This window comes from Phaseolus vulgaris, unplaced genomic scaffold (genome assembly GCF_000499845.2).
Source record: "Phaseolus vulgaris cultivar G19833 unplaced genomic scaffold, P. vulgaris v2.0 scaffold_26, whole genome shotgun sequence".
NCBI classification, from domain to species: Eukaryota; Viridiplantae; Streptophyta; class Magnoliopsida; order Fabales; family Fabaceae; genus Phaseolus; species Phaseolus vulgaris.
This window is the reverse complement of record NW_027174094.1, coordinates 131,365-152,245: the sequence shown is the minus strand read 5'-3', so window position 1 is coordinate 152,245 and position 20,881 is coordinate 131,365.

Sequence of the window (20,881 nt, the reverse complement as noted above, 5' to 3'; positions counted from 1 at the left end):
AGTATTGAACATATCAAAACACAATTTTAACACATGAAATAGTTTTTGAAAGATATCATAAGTGTTTCAAAAAATTAATAGACCTTAGATTGTAAAAAATATATTAAACATGTGAAAACACAATTTTAAACACATGAAATTGTTTTTCAAAGATATTCATAAGTGTTTGAATCAATTAATAGACTAAGATTATAAAAGAATTATTAAACATATAAAAACAAAATTTTACACACATGATATTGGTTTTCATAGATATCATAAGTGTTTTCAATCAATTAATAGCGAAAAGAACAAGTTGCAAACATTTAGTTAAGTAATACGCTTGTTTTCAATAGTTAAAATACTTTTAGACTATTATTATACAGAACATTCACTTTGTTATAGTTTCCTAGGTTATAAAACCTTAGATTGTAAATGAAAGGAGTATTAAACACATCAAAACACAATTTTATTACATTAAATTGTTTTTGAAAGATATCATAAGTGTTTCAATCAATTAATAGACCTTAGATTGTAAAAGAAGTATTGAACATATGAAAATACAATTTCAACACATGAAATGGTATTTCAAAGGTATCATAAGTGTTTGAATAATTAATAGACCTTAGATTGTAAAAAATATATTAAACATATGAAAACACAATTTTAAACACATGAAATTGTTTTTCAAAGATATTCATAAGTGTTTCAATCAATTAATAGACTAAGATTGTAAAAGAAATCAAAACACAATTTTAACACATGAAATTGTTTTTCAAAGATATCATAAGTGTTTCAATCAATTAATAGACCTTAGATTGTAAAAAATATATTAAACATATGAAAACACAATTTTAAACACATGAAATTGTTTTTCAAAGATATTCATAAGTGTTTGAATCAATTAATAGACTAAGATTGTGAAAGAATTATTAAACATATAAAAACACAATTTTACACACATGAAATTGTTTTTCAAAGATATCATAAGTGTTTCAATCAATTAATAGACATTAGATTGTAAAAGAAGTATTGAATGTATCAAAATATAATTTGAACACATGAAATGGTTTTTCAAAGGTATCATAAGTGTTTTCAATCAATTAATAGCGAAAAGAACAAGTTGCAAACATTTAGTTAAGTAATACGCTTGTTTTCAATAGTTAAAATACTTTTAGACTATTATTATACAGAGCTTTCACTTTGTTATAGTTTCCTAGGTTATAAAACCTTAGATTGTAAATGAAAGGAGTATTAAACATATCAAAACACAATTTTATTACATTAAATTGTTTTTCAAAGATATCATAAGTGTTTCAATCAATTAATAGACCTTAGATTGTAAAAGAAGTATTGAACATATCAAAATACAATTTCAACACATGAAATGTTATTTCAAAGGTATCATAAGTGTTTGAATCAATTAATAGACCTTAGATTGTAAAAAATATATTAAACATATGAAAACACAATTTTAAACACATGAAATTGTTTTTCAAAGATATTCATAAGTGTTTCAATCAATTAATAGACTAAGATTGTAAAAGAAATCAAAACACAATTTTAACACATGAAATTGTCTTTCAAAGATATCATAACTGTTTCAATCAATTAATAGACCTTAGATTGTAAAAAATATATTAAACATATGAAAACACAATTTTAAACACATGAAATTGTTTTTCAAAGATATTCATAAGTGTTTCAATCAATTAATAGACTAAGATTGTAAAAAAAATAATAAAAAATATAAAAACACAATTTTACACACATGAAATTGGTTTTCATAGATATCATAAGTGTTTTCAATCAATTAATAGCAAAAAGAACAAGTTGCAAACATTTAGTTAAGTAATACGCTTGTTTTCAATAGTTAAAATACTTTTACACTATTATTATACAGAGCTTTCACTTTGTTATAGTTTCCTAGGTTATAAAACCTTAGATTGTAAATGAAAGGAGTATTAAACATATCAAAACACAATTTTATTACATTAAATTGTTTTTCAAAGATATCATAAGTGTTTCAATTAATTAATAGACCTTAGATTGTGAAAGAATTATTGAACATATCAAAATACAATTTTAACACATGAAATTGTTTTTCAAAGATATCATAAGTGTTTGAATCAATTAATAGACCTTAGATTGTAAAAAATATATTAAACATATGAAAACACAATTTTAAACACATGAAATTGTTTTTCAAAGATATTCATAAGTGTTTCAATCAATTAATAGACTAAGATTGTAAAAGAAATATTAAATATATAAAAACACAATTTTACACACATGAAATTGGTTTTAAAAGATATCATAACAGTTTTCAATCAATTAATAGCGAAACGAACAAGTTGCAAACATTTAGTTAACTAATACGCTTGTTTTCAATAGTTAAGATACTTTTAAACTATTATTATACAGAACATTAACTTTGTTATAGTTTCCTAGGTTATAAAACCTTAGATTGTAAATGAAATAAGTATTAAACATATGAAAACACAATTTTAAACACATGAAATTGTTTTTCAAAGATATCATAAGTGTTTCAATCAATTAATAGACCTTAGATTTTAAAAGAAGAATTGAACATATCACAACATAATTTTAACACATGAAATTGTTTTTCAAAGATATCACAAGTGTTTCAATCAATTAATAGACCTTAGATTTTAAAAAATATATTAAACATATGAAAACACAATTTTAAACACATGAAATTGTTTTTCAAAGATATTCATAAGTGTTTCAATCAATTAATAGACTAAGATTGTGAAAGAATTATTAAACATATAAAAACACAATTTTACACACATGAAATTGGTTTTCATAGATATCATAAGTGTTTTCAATCAATTAACAGCGAAAAGAACAAGTTGCAAACATTTAGTTAAGTAATACACTTGTTTTCAATAGTTAAAATACTTTTAGACTATTATTATACAGAGCTTTCACTTTGTTATAGTTTCCTAGGTTATAAAACCTTAAATTGTAAATGAAAGGAGTATTAAATATATCAAAACACAATTTTATTACATTAAATTGTTTTTCAAAGATATCATAAGTGTTTCAATCAATTAATAGAACTTAGATTGTAAAAGAAGTATTGAACATATGAAAATACAATTTCAACACATGAAATGGTATTTCAAAGGTATCATAAGTGTTTGAATCAATTAATAGACCTTAGATTGTAAAAAATATATTAACAATATGAAAACACAATTTTAAACACATGAAATTGTTTTTCAAAGATATTCATAAGTGTTTCAATCAATTAATAGACTAAGATTGTAAAAGAAATCAAAACACAATTTTAACACATGAAATTGTTTTTCAAAGATATCATAAGTGTTTCAATCAATTAATAGACCTTAGATTGTAAAAAATATATTAAACATATGAAAACACAATTTTAAACACATGAAATTGTTTTTCAAAGATATTCATAAGTGTTTGAATCAATTAATAGACTAAGATTGTGAAAGAATTATTAAACATATAAAAACACAATTTTACACACATGAAATTGTTTTTCAAAGATATCATAAGTGTTTCAATCAATTAATAGACATTAGATTGTAAAAGAAGTATTAAACATATCAAAACACAATTTTAACACATTAAATTGTTTTTCAAAGATATCATAAGTGTTTCAATCAATTAATAGACCTTAGATTGTAAAAGAAGTATTGAACATATCAAAACACAATTTTAACACATGAAATAGTTTTTGAAAGATATCATAAGTGTTTCAAAAAATTAATAGACCTTAGATTGTAAAAAATATATTAAACATGTGAAAACACAATTTTAAACACATGAAATTGTTTTTCAAAGATATTCATAAGTGTTTGAATCAATTAATAGACTAAGATTATAAAAGAATTATTAAACATATAAAAACAAAATTTTACACACATGATATTGGTTTTCATAGATATCATAAGTGTTTTCAATCAATTAATAGCGAAAAGAACAAGTTGCAAACATTTAGTTAAGTAATACGCTTGTTTTCAATAGTTAAAATACTTTTAGACTATTATTATACAGAACATTCACTTTGTTATAGTTTCCTAGGTTATAAAACCTTAGATTGTAAATGAAAGGAGTATTAAACACATCAAAACACAATTTTATTACATTAAATTGTTTTTGAAAGATATCATAAGTGTTTCAATCAATTAATAGACCTTAGATTGTAAAAGAAGTATTGAACATATGAAAATACAATTTCAACACATGAAATGGTATTTCAAAGGTATCATAAGTGTTTGAATAATTAATAGACCTTAGATTGTAAAAAATATATTAAACATATGAAAACACAATTTTAAACACATGAAATTGTTTTTCAAAGATATTCATAAGTGTTTCAATCAATTAATAGACTAAGATTGTAAAAGAAATCAAAACACAATTTTAACACATGAAATTGTTTTTCAAAGATATCATAAGTGTTTCAATCAATTAATAGACCTTAGATTGTAAAAAATATATTAAACATATGAAAACACAATTTTAAACACATGAAATTGTTTTTCAAAGATATTCATAAGTGTTTGAATCAATTAATAGACTAAGATTGTGAAAGAATTATTAAACATATAAAAACACAATTTTACACACATGAAATTGTTTTTCAAAGATATCATAAGTGTTTCAATCAATTAATAGACATTAGATTGTAAAAGAAGTATTGAATGTATCAAAATATAATTTGAACACATGAAATGGTTTTTCAAAGGTATCATAAGTGTTTTCAATCAATTAATAGCGAAAAGAACAAGTTGCAAACATTTAGTTAAGTAATACGCTTGTTTTCAATAGTTAAAATACTTTTAGACTATTATTATACAGAGCTTTCACTTTGTTATAGTTTCCTAGGTTATAAAACCTTAGATTGTAAATGAAAGGAGTATTAAACATATCAAAACACAATTTTATTACATTAAATTGTTTTTCAAAGATATCATAAGTGTTTCAATCAATTAATAGACCTTAGATTGTGAAAGAAGTATTGAACATATCAAAATACAATTTTAACACATGAAATTGTTTTTCAAAGATATCGTAAGTGTTTGAATCAATTAATAGACCTTAGATTGTAAAAAATATATTAACAATATGAAAACACAATTTTAAAGACATGAAATTGTTTTTCAAAGATATTCATAAGTTTTTCAATCAATTAATAGACTAAGATTGTAAAAGAAATATTAAGCATATCAAAACACAATTTTACACACATAAAATTGGTTTTCAAAGATATCATAAGTGTTTTCAATCAATTAATAGCGAAAAGAACAAGTTGCAAACATTTAGTTAAGTAATACGCTTGTTTTCAATAGTTAAGATACTTTTAAACTATTATTATACAGAACATTCACTTTGTTATAGTTTCCTAGGTCATAAAACCTTAGATTGTAAATGAAATAAGTATTAAACATATCAAAATGTTCCGTCCGGTTGACCGGGACGTCTTCGTGCACGACCTCAACCGTCAGCTAAGGACTCCTTCCCACTGATTGCCTGTGAATTCCTGCAAAAAAGAGGACAAAGAGGCGCCCTAGCGGCCGTTTGCACTCCGACGCTCAAGTCAGCCAGCAAGAAACACCAAAACTGTCCACCCACGTATCTGAGCACCGCGTATGGCACTCTGAAGGTGGTAAAGAAACTGTGTATATGTGTGTGTGTGTTGTGCCCTTCAGGCAAAAATATTCTCCAGTCACTTGTACGTAATCCTCAAGCACGGGCAAGCAACTAGAGAGTTTCTCCTAAATTTGTCAAAGGTTCCAACCCTTTTTCCGACATTCCCAACGCTATTTAAACTGCCCAGCATTTAAAGCGCCTTAAAGCGCTTTTAAACTCAAACGTAACGCGCTCATTAAAGCGCTTAATTATGAAACGTAGCGCATTTAAGACGTTGAAACGCTTGGGAGCCATAATAGTACCTGAATGCCAAAAAGGGAAACTGTATTGAATATCTTTAATTACCTGGCACCTGATTAGAGGGTGTTTCCATTCCGGCATTGCTGTCATACACGTGGAGGGCCTCACGACGCCTTGACCCCATCTAGGGGTGTTTCTGCCCCTCTGGGGACGTTTCTACGTGTGGGTCCTCCTGCTTGGGAGTGCTACTGCGCTAGGGGTGGCTTTTTGGGTGTCAACTCATGCCCCCCAAGTATCTAGCCACTTACTTTGAGAGCGTATCTGCCTTCCTCTCACACCCTGCACCCGGTTATCCTGGGCGTGACCTTCCTCTTGGGTCGTATCTGTCCCGAAGGCGTCTCTGGGGCGGCAGGGGTACTTCGCGAGTCAAGCTGCCCTTCACTGGTACTATCACTATGGCCTTGAAGCCACCTTTTCCTTCTCTTTATCACTTTCCCGAGATATCGGGACCTGAGGCTTTCACACGGCGTCGTTCCCTCCATGGTTTTTCCTACCCATGGGTATCGGGGAACCACACCGTGATTGCCCCGCTTTTACACTGTTCGATCTGGCGACGCCCTCACCTGGGCGACGCCTTCACCTAGGCGACGCCTTCACCTAGGCGACGCCTTCACCTGGACGACGCCTTCACCGGGGCGACGCCTTCATCTAGGTGACGCCTCCACCTAGGCGTCGCCTTCACCTAGGTGACGCCGCGCTTTGGCGACGCCTTGTCCTGCCTTGGCGACGCTTCCTCTTGGCGTTCCTACACCTGGGCGACACCTTGAGCTGACTTTGACCTTCCAGTCGTTGACTTCGACCTTGACTTAGTCAACGCCCTGATACGGGACGGTACACAAGCCCCCCAGTCTTAAGCCGAAGACTTGTCTTCAGCGCAAAGACTAAAGCCTTGCCCCCGCCATCAATGTGCTTTCTTGATGACGTGTCATTCTCTGCTGACTCAGCAAATTTTCGAATTATTGACGCGACATTATCTGAACCACAGGGGTATTCTTAATGACCGATTGGACATTCCCTGCCATGGGGATGATTATAACCTTTGGGCTACCCTTTATCACGCGCCACGTGGCCCATCGCGTGGCCCTCCTTTAGAGACCTTTGCGCTTTCCCTGGGCAAACGACCTTCTGACGCGTGGCTCGATCCTGCGGCCCTCAATTTGCGCCTCTTGGGTTACGAAATGTAACGTTTAAGTTACCCCAAACCCCGCGCTCACCCTACTGTTACATTCATTCGCTCTGCAACTCCGCACTGTTCATCGCCTTCGAAAACCTTTTTTCTCTGCGACTGCGATTCTCTCCTTCCTGTGCCTTCTGCTGCCTCCATTCCAATAGCAAAGGTATGGTCTCGGATACCCACGACCTTTCCCCTTCGTCGCATTAGATTGATTTATTGAACTGCCTGGGACTGTTGTTATTCACGTATTACTGCATTTCTTCGCTTCTTCTTCCTCCTCTGATTTTTCTCGCGTGGGTGACGCTTCCTGGGGTTCTTTCCCCTTCTTGCCATGGCTAAACTTGCTAAACCCTTTTTCCTCTCTTCTTTCTCCAGCTATCTATTTTCACCATGACGCGCGCGAACGCGGAGCCTGATTCTTCCCCTACGACCCCCAAATCCAACTACAAAGCCTTCTACCCCTGGGCCTCCGATGAGCTCCTGAGTGAATGCACCAGCCTGACTTCCTTCCAGGACCTGGAAGCTCACCGGGGGGATCCCCATCTGTACAACTTTAACGCCTTCTGCCGCACACACGACGCCCACATATCCGTCCGTCCCGGTAGGCCTGGGGAACCTGTTTGTTTGGACGACAGACCTAGAAAGGGGAAACCCTTCTTTTTCATGTACCAGACCGTGTTCAAGCGCGTAGGAGTGCGTCTCCCTTTCACTCCCTTCGGACGGGAGCTTCTTACTGAAATCAACACTGCCCCCGCCCAGCTTCATCCCAATAGCTGGGCGTTTGTGAGGGGCTTTCAAATTCTTTGTGGATACCTGGGCATCCCTCCTTCCGTAGATGTCTTCCTGCATTTTTTCGAGGTGAAAAAACAGGGGAAAAGCTTTTGGGTAAGCTTTTCCGGGATCGCTGGCAGGATCCTCCTCTCCCTCTTCCAGAATTCTTACAAGAACTGGAAAGGGAAGTTCTTCAAGGTGTGTTGCGCCAAGCATGATCCCACAGCTTTGGATGGCTTCCCTCTTTACTGGACGGAACGCCCCAAATTGCTCAGGGCCAAAACCCTGGAAGAGCTATCCCCCGCCGATAGGGAGGTAAGCAAAGCCTTGGCGGGGTTGGGGATCGTCTTTGATACCTTGAAGCTGGTCGCTAGCGAGTACAATGCTCACGCCCTGACCACCTATTTTGGTAAGGGGCTCTCCCCTCATCTTTTGTGCTATAAGCAGCCTGCTATCGATCGTTTGTCTCCCCATACTATTATGCTTGTTTTACACTTGTACCGTGTTACTTGCATTTCATGTCTCTTTGCGTATCGTGAATTCGCGTAGCTGTTTTAGTACTAACCCTTGCTGTTTGGTCTGTCTTGATGTAGGATCGGTGATGGGCGCTTCTAAGAGAATGATGCTGGCGAAGGCAATGAAGGAGGCACGTGTCGCCAAGGCGGGCGCCTCCTCCACCCTTGCTGCCGACCCGGTTCCCCCACCGACTCTGTCGCCGCCTCCTCCGATCACCGCCGAGGCTCCCCTGAGTTCACCTCCGTCGTCTCCACACAGCCTCGTAGCACTTCAGACTCCTCGCTCTCCTCTACCCATCGCCGCTGTTCCCCTAGCCACGGTTTCGTCACCGGCTCCAACCCCCCTTGACAAAGGGAAACGGGTTTTGGAGATTCTATCAGATGATGAGGACTCAGAAGGCGTGGCTCCCTTCAGGAGAAGAAAATCTGCGCGGGTTCCTCTTTCGGTAGAGGCGTCGCCCCAGGGAGGGAACCCCTTCATGGATAACCCCCCGAGCGCGACCTCACTCCCTCCCATGACACTCCAAGAGGAAAGGGGCGAAGGCGCCGAATCTGCCCTGCCTCCGCCGCCGGCAGAAACCATTGCTTCCCCTGCTTCCGTCGCAGCCGCCCCTGACTTCATTGCCATCCCTCCTCCGATTATGCATCTAATGAGGGGCTTCAGTGGCGGGACTCTGCCAGAGGGCACCGACAGGAAGGAAGGCATGCCCTTCTACTTGGGGGCCTTCTTGGCGGTGGCCCTTGAATGGCGCGCCCAGGCCAGGAACGCGGTCATGCAAGCTCAAACTCTCCAGGCCTTGGAAACAAGGGCGACTACTATGGAGGAGGAAATGAGGACCCTGGGGCGTCAGAACGAAACTTACCAAACCTCTCTGAAGCAAGCGCAAGAGTCCAAAGCAGAAACTGAGAGGCAACTGGCGGAGGCATTGGAGCTCCAGGCTGGCTTCTTTACTCGTGAAGTCGCCCTCCAAGTCCAGGTAACGGGCCTTCAGGAATTGCTCAAAGCTGATGCAGAAATCCAAAAGGACCTGAAGGACCGTTGCCGTGAACAGGCTGACAAGACGGAGCGGATGGAGGGGGAAATGGCCACCCAGGCCAAAGCTATGGACCTTCTCCGGGCTGACTACGACAAACTACAGGTCGAGGTCAGTCGACTTCGCGTTGAGAAAGAGGCTCTGGAGAAGAAGGTGACCTCTGGGGATGCCGCCGTTGAGGAGCTGGAGAAGGAGAAGAAGTACCTTATCCAGGAGATGGCGGGTATTTTCGAGGAGGGGTTCCAGGAGGCTCTGACCCAGGCGTCCTGTGAGAACCCTGGCATCAATGTTTCGAACTGCGACCCCATGCACCATGTCGTCGACGGGAAGGTCGTGCCCATGGACGTGGATGACTGAACCGCTGTCTCTCAACCGCCACCTTCACTTTCAAGCTTAACTCCTTTATTCTTTACGCTTGCTTTTGACTTTCTCTGTTTAAACTTATAATTCTTTGAACTATCCGCACTCTTGTTACTAGCTTAGGACATTCGCACGGTTGTCTTTATTTCTTTTTCACATACGATTCTGCTTATGCGATCTCGCTCTCATCTTTTCCCTTCATACGCTTCAATTACTTTATCTGTGTCCTGCCCGTTTCTCACACTTCGTTGGGCGGTTTGGTATGATTGGGTAGGCTCGCTCGCCAACCCTTACGCCCGTGGAGAGGCCCACTAAGTGGCGCCGTATCGTCCACGAGACGACTCTAATACCGAAAGGCTCTTTCTTTGATCTTTTAACACTCGGCGCCCACGCCTAAGGAGAGGCCTGCCAAAGCAGCACCGTATCGTCCCCGGTTGTCTAAAACGCTGAGTACTGTGGGGTTTTTGTTCCCTCCATGGTCTTTCCTGCCCATAGGTATCGGGGAACACCCTGCCAGTGACTCGCTGGCATTCGACGGTCTCGTCTCCCTCCACAGTCTTTCCTACCTGTGGGTATCGGGGAGGCGACGTCTGCAACTAACTTTGCCTTTCTCTGATTTCTTCTCCCTCCTCAGTCTTTCCTACCTGTGGGTATCGGGGAGGTAACGCCAGTCGGTATTTGGGTTGGCGACGCCTGCGCCTTCTCGTCTGTCGTCGCCCTTTACGTCTTTCCTGGCAACGCCTCGGGCGTTACCTTTGCTTCGACATTGACTTTAATTCTTGCCTTGGTCAATGCCTGATAACAACGAAGAGCCCAAGGCTCGGTCTGTGCCATCCACGTGGCGCTTCTTGTACAGCTGATGGGACCTTCTGTCATTCGACTTGATCCACGTGGCGCTGCTTGCATGGTCGGTGGGGTATCTAGTCATTTCATTTTCTGACTCCTGCTGTACCCCTGGCTCATTTTCGACGGCGCATCGTACCACTGGATATTCTGCTGATACGACGTTTTCTAATTTAAACCAGTGGTGCCAACGTCATCCTTTCACCTTCTGCCACGTGTATCAATCGCACGGTGCATCCGTTCGTGTCGTTTGGCGCGCTAGGCGCTTTATTTAACTCTTCCAACTCTGGAACTATCTTCACCATTTTCTCACTCTTCATAACCTACTTGCGTTCTTTCTTCTTGTACCCTTTCTTCTTGCACCCTTTCCTCTCTGTCGAAGGGCTGTTCTAACTGCTCCCCTCGCTCAACTTTTGCATTTCCAGCCATCTTGATCTTGTTAAAGAATGTCCTCTCACGATGCTTCCTCCAGGGTCCGTCCCAAAGACTTGTACCCTTGGGCCTCGAGCGAACTTCTTGATGAGTGTTCATGCTTGCTTTCCACCAGGGCCGTACGAGAACACAAAGGGGAGTTGTGTTCTTACGACCACCGGGCCTTCGCGAGGAGGCACGATGACGACATCGCTGTGCTCCCATGCACTCTGGGGGAGCCAGTGTGTGGCGAAGAACGGGCCAACGACGGGTCCCTTTCTTTTACTTTTACCAGGTGGTGTTTAAGACCATCGGGGTGCGCTTACCCTTCTCCTGGTTCGAGAAGGAACTGCTGACAGAGATCAACGTGGCTCCAGCCCAGCTGTACCCCAACAGCTGGGCCTTTGTCAAGGCCTTCGATGTCCTCTTTGGGTTTCTGGGTTGTGCACCCTCGGTTGACCTCTTTCTCCACTTTTTTGAGGTGAAGAGACAGAGACACAACCTCTGGGTAACTCTCAGCAATGTACCCGGAAGAGTTCTCTTCACGCCTTTCCAAAGCTCGTTCACGGGGTGGAAAGGCCGGTTCTTCAAGATCTGCTGTACTGATCTTGTTCCCGACGCCCTCGATGGGTTTCCGTTGTACTGGGTGAGAGAGGAAAAGGTCCTCAAAGCCAAACCCCTCAAGAATCTGGCTCCAAGTGATCAAATAGCTTGCCGGATTCTTGCTGAGGCGGGAGGTTTTGACTCTGCTACGGTGATCAGCTTGGAATTCAACGCTAGGACTCTTGAGAAGTACATAAGTAAGAACCACTGCCTTAGGCAACTTCGGCCTTCGTTACTCTCTAAATGTGCCTGTCTTTCTTCACTGTGTCTCTAATACATCTGTTCCCTTTGTGCAGGTTCGAAAATAAGCCAAGAAAAGAGGACACGACTTACTCGAGCGCTGCGGGCTGGGAAAGGGGCTTCGCCTTCCTCCAGTGATGACTCTGATGAGCGCTGAGAAGTGGCTTGTTTGTGTTTTTGCATTTTGTACTGAACATTGCTTGTAACAACAATTTTCCAATATCATAACTCTTTACAATGCCACTTTACTTTTCATATGCCTCATACACCGCGCGACTTCCTTTCGTCTCGTTCTGCCAACGATGCATGCTTTTATTTGGGCGACGCCTTCTTTCTGGGCGACGCCAAGGCCTAGGCGACGCCTTCTTCCTTGGCGACGCCATGGCCTAGGCGGCGCATCACATTACTTCTAACAAGGGAAAATAATGGCTGAAAACCAAAGCACTTCTTTTTCTCAACTGGTTATTCCATTCATTAGGGTGACCTCATTAAAAAACCCCCAAAAGGGGAAAAAGAGCGTCCCCTTCAACTAAACTGTTACATGCTGCTTACATAAATCAACTGAAATAAAATTTTAAGTTGGTTGGATTCCAACTGCGCGGGATAGGGCCCCCATCTAAAGTCTCCAGGTTGTACGAACCGTTGCCCTTAGCCTCAGTAACTCTGAAGGGCCCGGTCCACTTGGGAGACAGCTTATTCTCCAACTCATAAGGGTGAGCTTTCCTCATCACTAGGTCGCCCACCTGAAACTGTCGTGGCTTTACTTTAGAGCTATATTGCCGCTCCACTCTTCTCTTCATCGCTTCAGCTTTTATTCTAGCTTCTTCCCTGGCCTCTTCTAGCAGATCCAGGTTTACCCGTCTCTCCTCATTAGATTCCTCCACTACAAAGTTTTGAAAACGCGGTGAGCTTTCGTGTATTTCTACTGGAATCATCGCGTCTGACCCGTACACCAAACTGAACGGCGTCTCCATAGTAGAGGATTGGGGCGTGGTGTGGTATGCCCATACGATCCTTGGCACCTCTTCCGCCCACGCCCCTTTGGCCTTTTCCAACCTTCTTTTTAATCCCCTCAGCAGAACTCTGTTTGCTGACTCTACTTGTCCGTTGGTCTAGGGGTGTTCGACCGACGCGAACACTTGCTTGATTCCCACTTCAGCGCACAGATTTCTCAACTGCTGACTGGCGAACTGGGTCCCGTTGTCAGATATCAGGCGCCTGGGTACGCCAAAGCGACACACGATGTTTTTCCACACAAAATGCTGTACCTTATGCGCAGTGATTTGTGCCACGGGTTCTGCCTCTATCCACTTAGTGAAGTATTCGATGGCGACAATCAGATACTTCATCTGCCTGATTGCCAGTGGGAAAGGGCCCAGGATGTTAATACCCCATGTGTGGAAAGGCCACGGGCTGTAAATGGACCGCAACTCTTCAGGCGGCGCCTTGTGCCAGTCGGCATGCTTTTGGCATTGCCTACACCGTTGGGCGTGCTGTGCGCAATCTTCTTTCACTGTTGGCCAGAAGAACCCTGCGCGTATTACCTTGGAGGCTAAGGATCTTCCTCCCACATGGCTTCCGCAGATGCCTTCGTGTAGCTCTGCCATTATCCTGGTGCACTCATCGCCACTGACACATGTTAGGATAGGGTGAGTGAAACCGTGCCTGAACAACACCCCATCCACCAAGGTATATCTTACGGCGTTCCTTTTGATTTTCTTACCCTCTTCAGGGTCCACTGGAAGGGCCCCATCCGCCAGGTACCGTTTATAGGGCGTCATCCAGGTGTCTCCCGTGGACAGGGCACAAACCTGCATCTGCTCTTCCTCAGACACACCCGCGTACGTACTGATGCGGGGCGCCCTCTGCGTATCTTGGGTTAATGAGGAATGACTCCTCGGCCTTCCCCTTGATGCATAAATCTGGAGGACATCCACCCTGTTGTCTTCCACGAATCGACGCGGAGCTTTGAGGGTCTCCTGGATCACCGTCCTCTGTCTACCCCCCTTGCCTGAGCTGGCCAGTTTTGCAAGCAGGTCAGCTCTGGCATTCTGCTCCCTCGGGACGTGTATCAACTCAAGAGCGTTGAACGCCCCTCTCAACAACTGGACGTATTTGAGATACGCCGCCATCTGTGGGTCCTTCGCCTGGAACCCACCCGACACCTGCCCCGTGACCAACTGGGAGTCGCTCTTCACCAGGAGGTTCTGTGCGCCCATCTCTTTGGCCAAGAGCATTCCTGCAATCAAGGCTTCGTATTCTGCTTGGTTGTTACTTTCCTTGAAGGCAAAACGCAAGGCCTGCTCGATTAGTATGCCGTCGGGTCCTTCCAGCACTATTCCCGCACCACTCCCTTGCTGGTTTGAGGAACCATCGACCGAGAGCAGCCACTGTGAACCCGCTTCCACCTCTTGCTCACCTCCGGGCGAAAGTTCTGCTACAAAATCCGCATACACCTGCCCCTTAATGGATCCTCTAGGCTCGTACTGTATGTCGAATTCTGACAATTCCACAGCCCAGCGTACCATTCTTCCTGCCACATCGGGCTTCTGCAGCACCTTCTGTATGGGGAGGTTGGTCATTACCACCACAGTGAAACTGTGAAAGTAATGACGGAGCCTCCTAGCCGAGAACACTACCGCCAGTGCCGCCTTCTCCAGTGCCTGGTACCTTGTCTCGGCTCCCTGTAAGGCTTTGCTTACAAAGTAGATGGGCTTCTGACTCTGGCTCTACTCTTGTACCAACACAGAACTGATGGCCCTATCTGTTACAGTAAAATACAAACGGAGGGGCACGCCCGTTACCGGTTTGCAGAGAACCGGAGGCGTCGTCAGGTACTCCTTCAGTTTAACGAAAGCCGCTTCGCATTCCTCAGTCCATGCAAAGCGACTGTTTCTTTTGAGGCACTGGAAGTATGGGTGCCCCTTTTCTCCTCCAGCGGAAACAAACCTCGAGAGCGCCGCCATCCGCCCTGTCAACTGTTGAACCTCCTTTACCGATGTCGGGCTCCGCATGGCAATAATGGTCGCACATTTGTCGGGGTTCGCTTCTATACCCCTCTCGGTGAGCAGAAAACCCAAGAATTTACTGGCCTCTACCCCAAAAACACACTTCTCGGGGTTCAACTTGAGGCGGTACTTGGATATCGTGTTGAACAATTCCTCCAAGTCTGCCATGTGCTGTATCCTGTTCTGCGACGCCACCACCATGTCGTCTACATAGGCGTATACATTTCTCCCGAGCATTAGCGCCAAGACCTTATCCATTAACCTCTGGTACGTGGCGCCCGCATTTTTGAGTCCGAAAGGCATCACCTTATAGCAATAACTGCATGTTTCAGTCATGAACGCAGTTTTGCTCTCGTCCCTGGGGTGCATCTTGATTTGGTTGTAACCTGAGAAGGCGTCCAGGAAGCTTAACACTTTGCTGCCAGACGCGCTGTCCACTAAGGCGTCAATGCTGGGCAGCGGATAGGAATCCTTCGGGCACGCCTTATTCAGGTCCGTGAAGTCAACGCACATTCTCCATTTCCCGTTTGCCTTCTTCACCAGAACGACATTGGCGAGCCACTCAGGGTACTGAATCTCCCTAATGTGGCCAGCACTCAGCAGCTTCTGCGTTTCGTCTTTCACCACCTGTTGTCGCTCCTCATTGAATTTCCTCCTTCTCTGACGCACGGGGCGAACCGTGGCGTCCATGCTGAGGTGGTGGCACAGAAAATCGGGGTCAATGCCCGGCATGTCCGAGGCGGACCACGCGAAGGCATCCATGTGGCGCGAAATCACTTCCGCCACCCCTTCCCGCTCTTCTGGGTTTAGCGAGCTTCCTAACTTGAAAGCTTTGCCGCCAATCTCCCTTTCTAGGATGTTGGTAGCGGGTTGCTCCCTATCATCATCATTGGCGAGCGCCGCTTCTTCTACGGGCGCCGCCTCCTCCCCGTGCGCTTCCTCCATTGGCGCATCTGCTTTGGGCGTCGCCCTTTCTGCTATGGCCTCTTCGGGGGTCTGCCTAGCGGGCGTCGCCTCGATCATCGTTGCGTCCGTGATCGGTGGACGCTCGTACACCATGAAAACGCCTCTCTTCGTCTTCAGGCTGTTTTCGTAGCATTTTCTTGCCTCCTCTTGGTCTGATCTGATGACTATCACCCGGCCACTGAGGTCCGGTAGCTTCATCTTCATGTGCCGGGTGGAGGATATTGCACTCAGACGGTTTAGCGCTGGTCTGCCCAGCAAAATGTTATAGGCAGAATTGGCGTTAACGACGAGGTACCGAATGCTCTCTGTTCGGGAGGCCTCTCCGTCCGTGAACGTAGTCCTCAACTCCAGGTACCCCCGGACCTCTATCTGGTTATCCCCGAACCCATACAAACATCCCGTATAGGAACTCAGTAGATCGGGGGACAGCCGTAACTTATTAAAAGTCGACAGAAACATGACGTCTGCCGAGCTTCCTTGATCGACAAGCACTCGGTGGACCTTTCTCCCAGCCGTGACGACCGAGATGACAACGGGATCGTTGTCATGGGGCACCACATCTCGGAGATCCCTTCTTGTGAACACAATATCTGACTCCCAGGGCTCCCCCGAGAGCCTCTCTTCGATTGAATTTACCCCCCTCGCGTATTTCTTCCGCTGGGAGGCGGTGGGTCCACCGCCGGAAAAACCTCCAGCAATGGTGTGGACCTCGCCAAGCACAGGCATCTCGTGTGCTGGCTCATCCGCCGGCGACGGCAGGGTGGCGGTCGCGGTGGACTCTGCGACATAATCTTTCAAAAAACCAGTCCTCACCAGCTCATCTAGCTGGTAGCCCAACGACAGGCAATTATCAATTTGGTGCCCGAAAGCCTCGTGAAATTCGCACCAAGAGTCTTTACGGGGCCCTAGCACCTTGTCGGTCTTCGCCGGTCGCCTCAGCCTCTCGGCTATGTTGGGCACGGCGATCAAATCCTTCAACTCGACGACGAAGTTGTACCTCGCCGGTCTTGCTCTTTCTCTGGTGGGGCGTTCGCCTCCTGCGGGGCCCCGAGGCTGGGGCTTTCTGGCCTCGTAGGGGCGTCTCGCCTCTGGCTTCTTTCTCCCCTTCGTGGTCTCATTGACTCTGACGGGTTGAACTCGCGCCGGTCCCCTTGGGCGTGAGGGCACGGTACTAGTGCGCTTCACACATACCTCCCCTTCCGAAGCGATATGCTCCACCGCCCTGCGCCGTAATTCTGCGAAAGTCCTAGGGCGATTGTGGATAATAGATTCTCCAAAGGGCCCTGGGCATACGCCTTTCACAAATGCGTACACGATCATAGGCTCCTCGGTTGTACCAACCTTCACGACCTGGGCCCCGAAGCGATTGATATACTCCTTCAGGGTCTCCCCCTGATACTGCTTCACGTCAAACAGGTCGTAGGAGACCGGCGGCGGGGCCTTGTTGGCCAAATACTGTTCTCTGAATAACCGCGACAACTGGCGGAAAGATGTGATATGGCCCTCGGGAAGGCTGATGAACCAGTCCATAGCCATCCCGGTCAGGGTGCTCATGAAGAGCTTGCACTTGGCGGCATCAGAGCCGCCTATCAGGACCATCTGCGTGTGGAACGCCGCGAGGTGCGTCTCCGGGTCCTCCATCCCAGTGAAAATTGCCTTGGGTCCCGCGAACGTGTTCGGGATTGCTGCGTCTAGGATCTCCTGCGAGAACGGAGTGGAAAACTCCCTTGGTGGGGAGTGATTCTCCGTCTCGTTGTGCCCAGGCCGCCTCCTGTCGTTTCTCAGGCCCTGGCGCAACTCCTCATTCACACGGTGGAGCTCTTCGTTGCGTTCGTGCGAGGCGTCAAGATCTGCCTGCATGCGCTCCTGCTCCATCTTCGAATCCGCCATGTCCTGCTGCAACCCCCTCATTATTTCCAGGACCTGCTGCATGGATAGGTCTGTGGGGGCTGCGCGCGCTGATCTTCGTCTGGTGGGGGCCATTGTCACTCCAACCTCCTTCAGCACTACCGTAACCTGGTAGCTTTTCACGAACTCGTGTGATGGGACTGATGTTTTATATCGGCCCCACGGGACGTCTTCGTGCACGACCTCAACCGTCAGCTAAGGACTCCTTCCCACTGATTGCCTGTGAATTCCTGCAAAAAAGAGGACAAAGAGGCGCCCTAGCGGCCGTTTGCACTCCGACGCTCAAGTCAGCCAGCAAGAAACACCAAAACTGTCCACCCACGTATCTGAGCACCGCGTATGGCACTCTGAAGGTGGTAAAGAAACTGTGTATATGTGTGTGTGTTGTCCCCTTCAGGCAAAAATATTCTCCAGTCACTTGTACGTAATCCTCAAGCACGGGCAAGCAACTAGAGAGTTTCTCCTAAATTTGTCAAAGGTTCCAACCCTTTTTCCGACATTCCCAGCGCTATTTAAACTGCCCAACATTTAAAGCGCCTTAAAGCGCTTTTAAACTCAAACGTAACGCGCTCATTAAAGCGCTTAATTATGAAACGTAGCGCATTTAAGACGTTGAAACGCTTGGGAGCCATAATAGTACCTAAATGCCAAAAAGGGAAACTGTATTGAATATCTTTAATTACCTGGCACCTGACTAGAGGGTGTTTCCATTCCGGCATTGCTGTCATACACGTGGAGGGCCTCACGACGCCTTGACCCCATCTGGGGGTGTTTCTGCCCCTCTGGGGACGTTTCTACGTGTGGGTCCTCCTGCTTGGGAGTGCTACTGCGCTAGGGGTGGCTTTTTGGGTGTCAACTCATGCCCCCCAAGTATCTAGCCACTTACTCTGAGAGCGTATCTGCCTTCCTCTCACACCCTGCACCCGGTTATCCTGGGCGTGACCTTCCTCTTGGGTCGTATCTGTCCCGAAGGCGTCTCTGGGGCGGCAGGGGTACTTCGCGAGTCAGGCTGCCCTTCACTGGTACTATCACTATGGCCTTGAAGCCACCTTTTCCTTCTCTTTATCACTTTCCCGAGATATCGGGACCTGAGGCTTTCACACGGCGTCGTTCCCTCCATGGTTTTTCCTACCCATGGGTATCGGGGAACCACACCGTGATTGCCCCGCTTTTACACTGTTCGATCTGGCGACGCCCTCACCTGGGCGACGCCTTCACCTAGGCGACGCCTTCACCTAGGCGACGCCTTCACCTGGACGACGCCTTCACCGGGGCGACGCCTTCATCTAGGTGACGCCTCCACCTAGGCGTCGCCTTCACCTAGGCGACGCCGCGCTTTGGCGACGCCTTGTCCTGCCTTGGCGACGCTTCCTCTTGGCGTTCCTACACCTGGGCGACACCTTGAGCTGACTTTGACCTTCCAGTCGTTGACTTCGACCTTGACTTAGTCAACGCCCTGATACGGGACGGTACACAAAACATAATTTTAACACATTAAATTGTTTTTCAAAGATATCATAAGTGTTTCAATCAATTAATAGACCTTAGATTGTAAAAGAAGAATTGAACATATCAAAACATAATTTTAACACATGAAATTGTTTTCAAAGATATCACAAGTGTTTCAATCAATTAATAGACCTTAGATTTTAAAAAATATATTAAACATATGAAAACACAATTTTAAACACATGAAATTGTTTTTCAAAGATATTCATAAATGTTTCAATCAATTAATAGACTAAGATTGTAAAAGAAATATTAAATATATAAAAACACAATTTTACACCATGAAATTGGTTTTCAAAGATATCATAACTGTTTTCAATCATTTAATAGCGAAAAGAACAAGTTGCAAACATTTAGCTAAGTAATACGCTTGTTTTCAATAGTTAAGATACTTTTAAACTATTATTATACAGAACATTAACTTTATTATAGTTTCCTAGGTTATAAAACCTTAGATTGTAAATGAAATAAGTATTAAACATATAAAAACACAATTTTAACACATTAAATTGTTTTTCAAAGATATCATAAGTGTTTCAATCAATTAATAGACCTTATATTGTAAAAGAAGAATTGAACATATCAAAACATAATTTTAACACATGAAATTGTTTTTGAAAGATATCACAAGTGTTTCAATCAATTAATAGACCTTAGATTTTAAAAAATATATTAAACATATGAAAACACAATTTTAAACACATGAAATTGTTTTTCAAAGATATTCATAAGTGTTTCAATCAATTAATAGACTAAGATTGTGAAAGAATTATTAAACATATAAAAACACAATTTTACAAATATGAAATTGGTTTTCATAGATATCATAAGTGTTTTCAATCAATTAATAGCGAAAAGAACAACTTGCAAATATTTAGTTAAGTAATACGCTTGTTTTCAATAGTTAAAATACTTTTAGACTATTATTATACAGAGCTTTCACTTTGTTATAGTTTCCAAGGTTATAAAACCTTAGATTGTAAATAAAAGGAGTATTAAATATATCAAAACACAATTTTATTACATTAAATTGTTTTTCAAAGATATCATAAGTGTTTCAATCAATTAATAGACCTTAGACTGTAAAAGAAGTATTGAACATATCAAAATACAATTTTAACACATGAAATTGTTTTTCAAAGATATCATAAGTGTTTGAATCAATTAATAGACCTTAGATTGTAAAAAATATATTAACAATATGAAAACACAATTTTAAACACATGAAATTGTTTTTCAAAGATATTCATTAGTTTTTCAATCAATTAATAGACTAAGATTGTAAAAGAAATATTAAGCATATCAAAACACAATTTTACACACATAAAATTGGTTTTCAAAGATATCATAAGTGTTTTCAATCAATTAATAGCGAAAAGAACAAGTTGCAAACATTTAGTTAAGTAATACGCTTGTTTTCAATAGTTAAGATACTTTTAAACTATTATTATACAGAACATTCACTTTCTTATAGTTTCCAAGGTAATAAAACCTTAGATTGTAAATGAAAGATGTATTAAACATATCAAAACAGAATTTTAACACATGAAATTGTTTTTCAAAGATATCATAAGTGTTTCAATCAATAAATAGACCTTAGATTGTAAA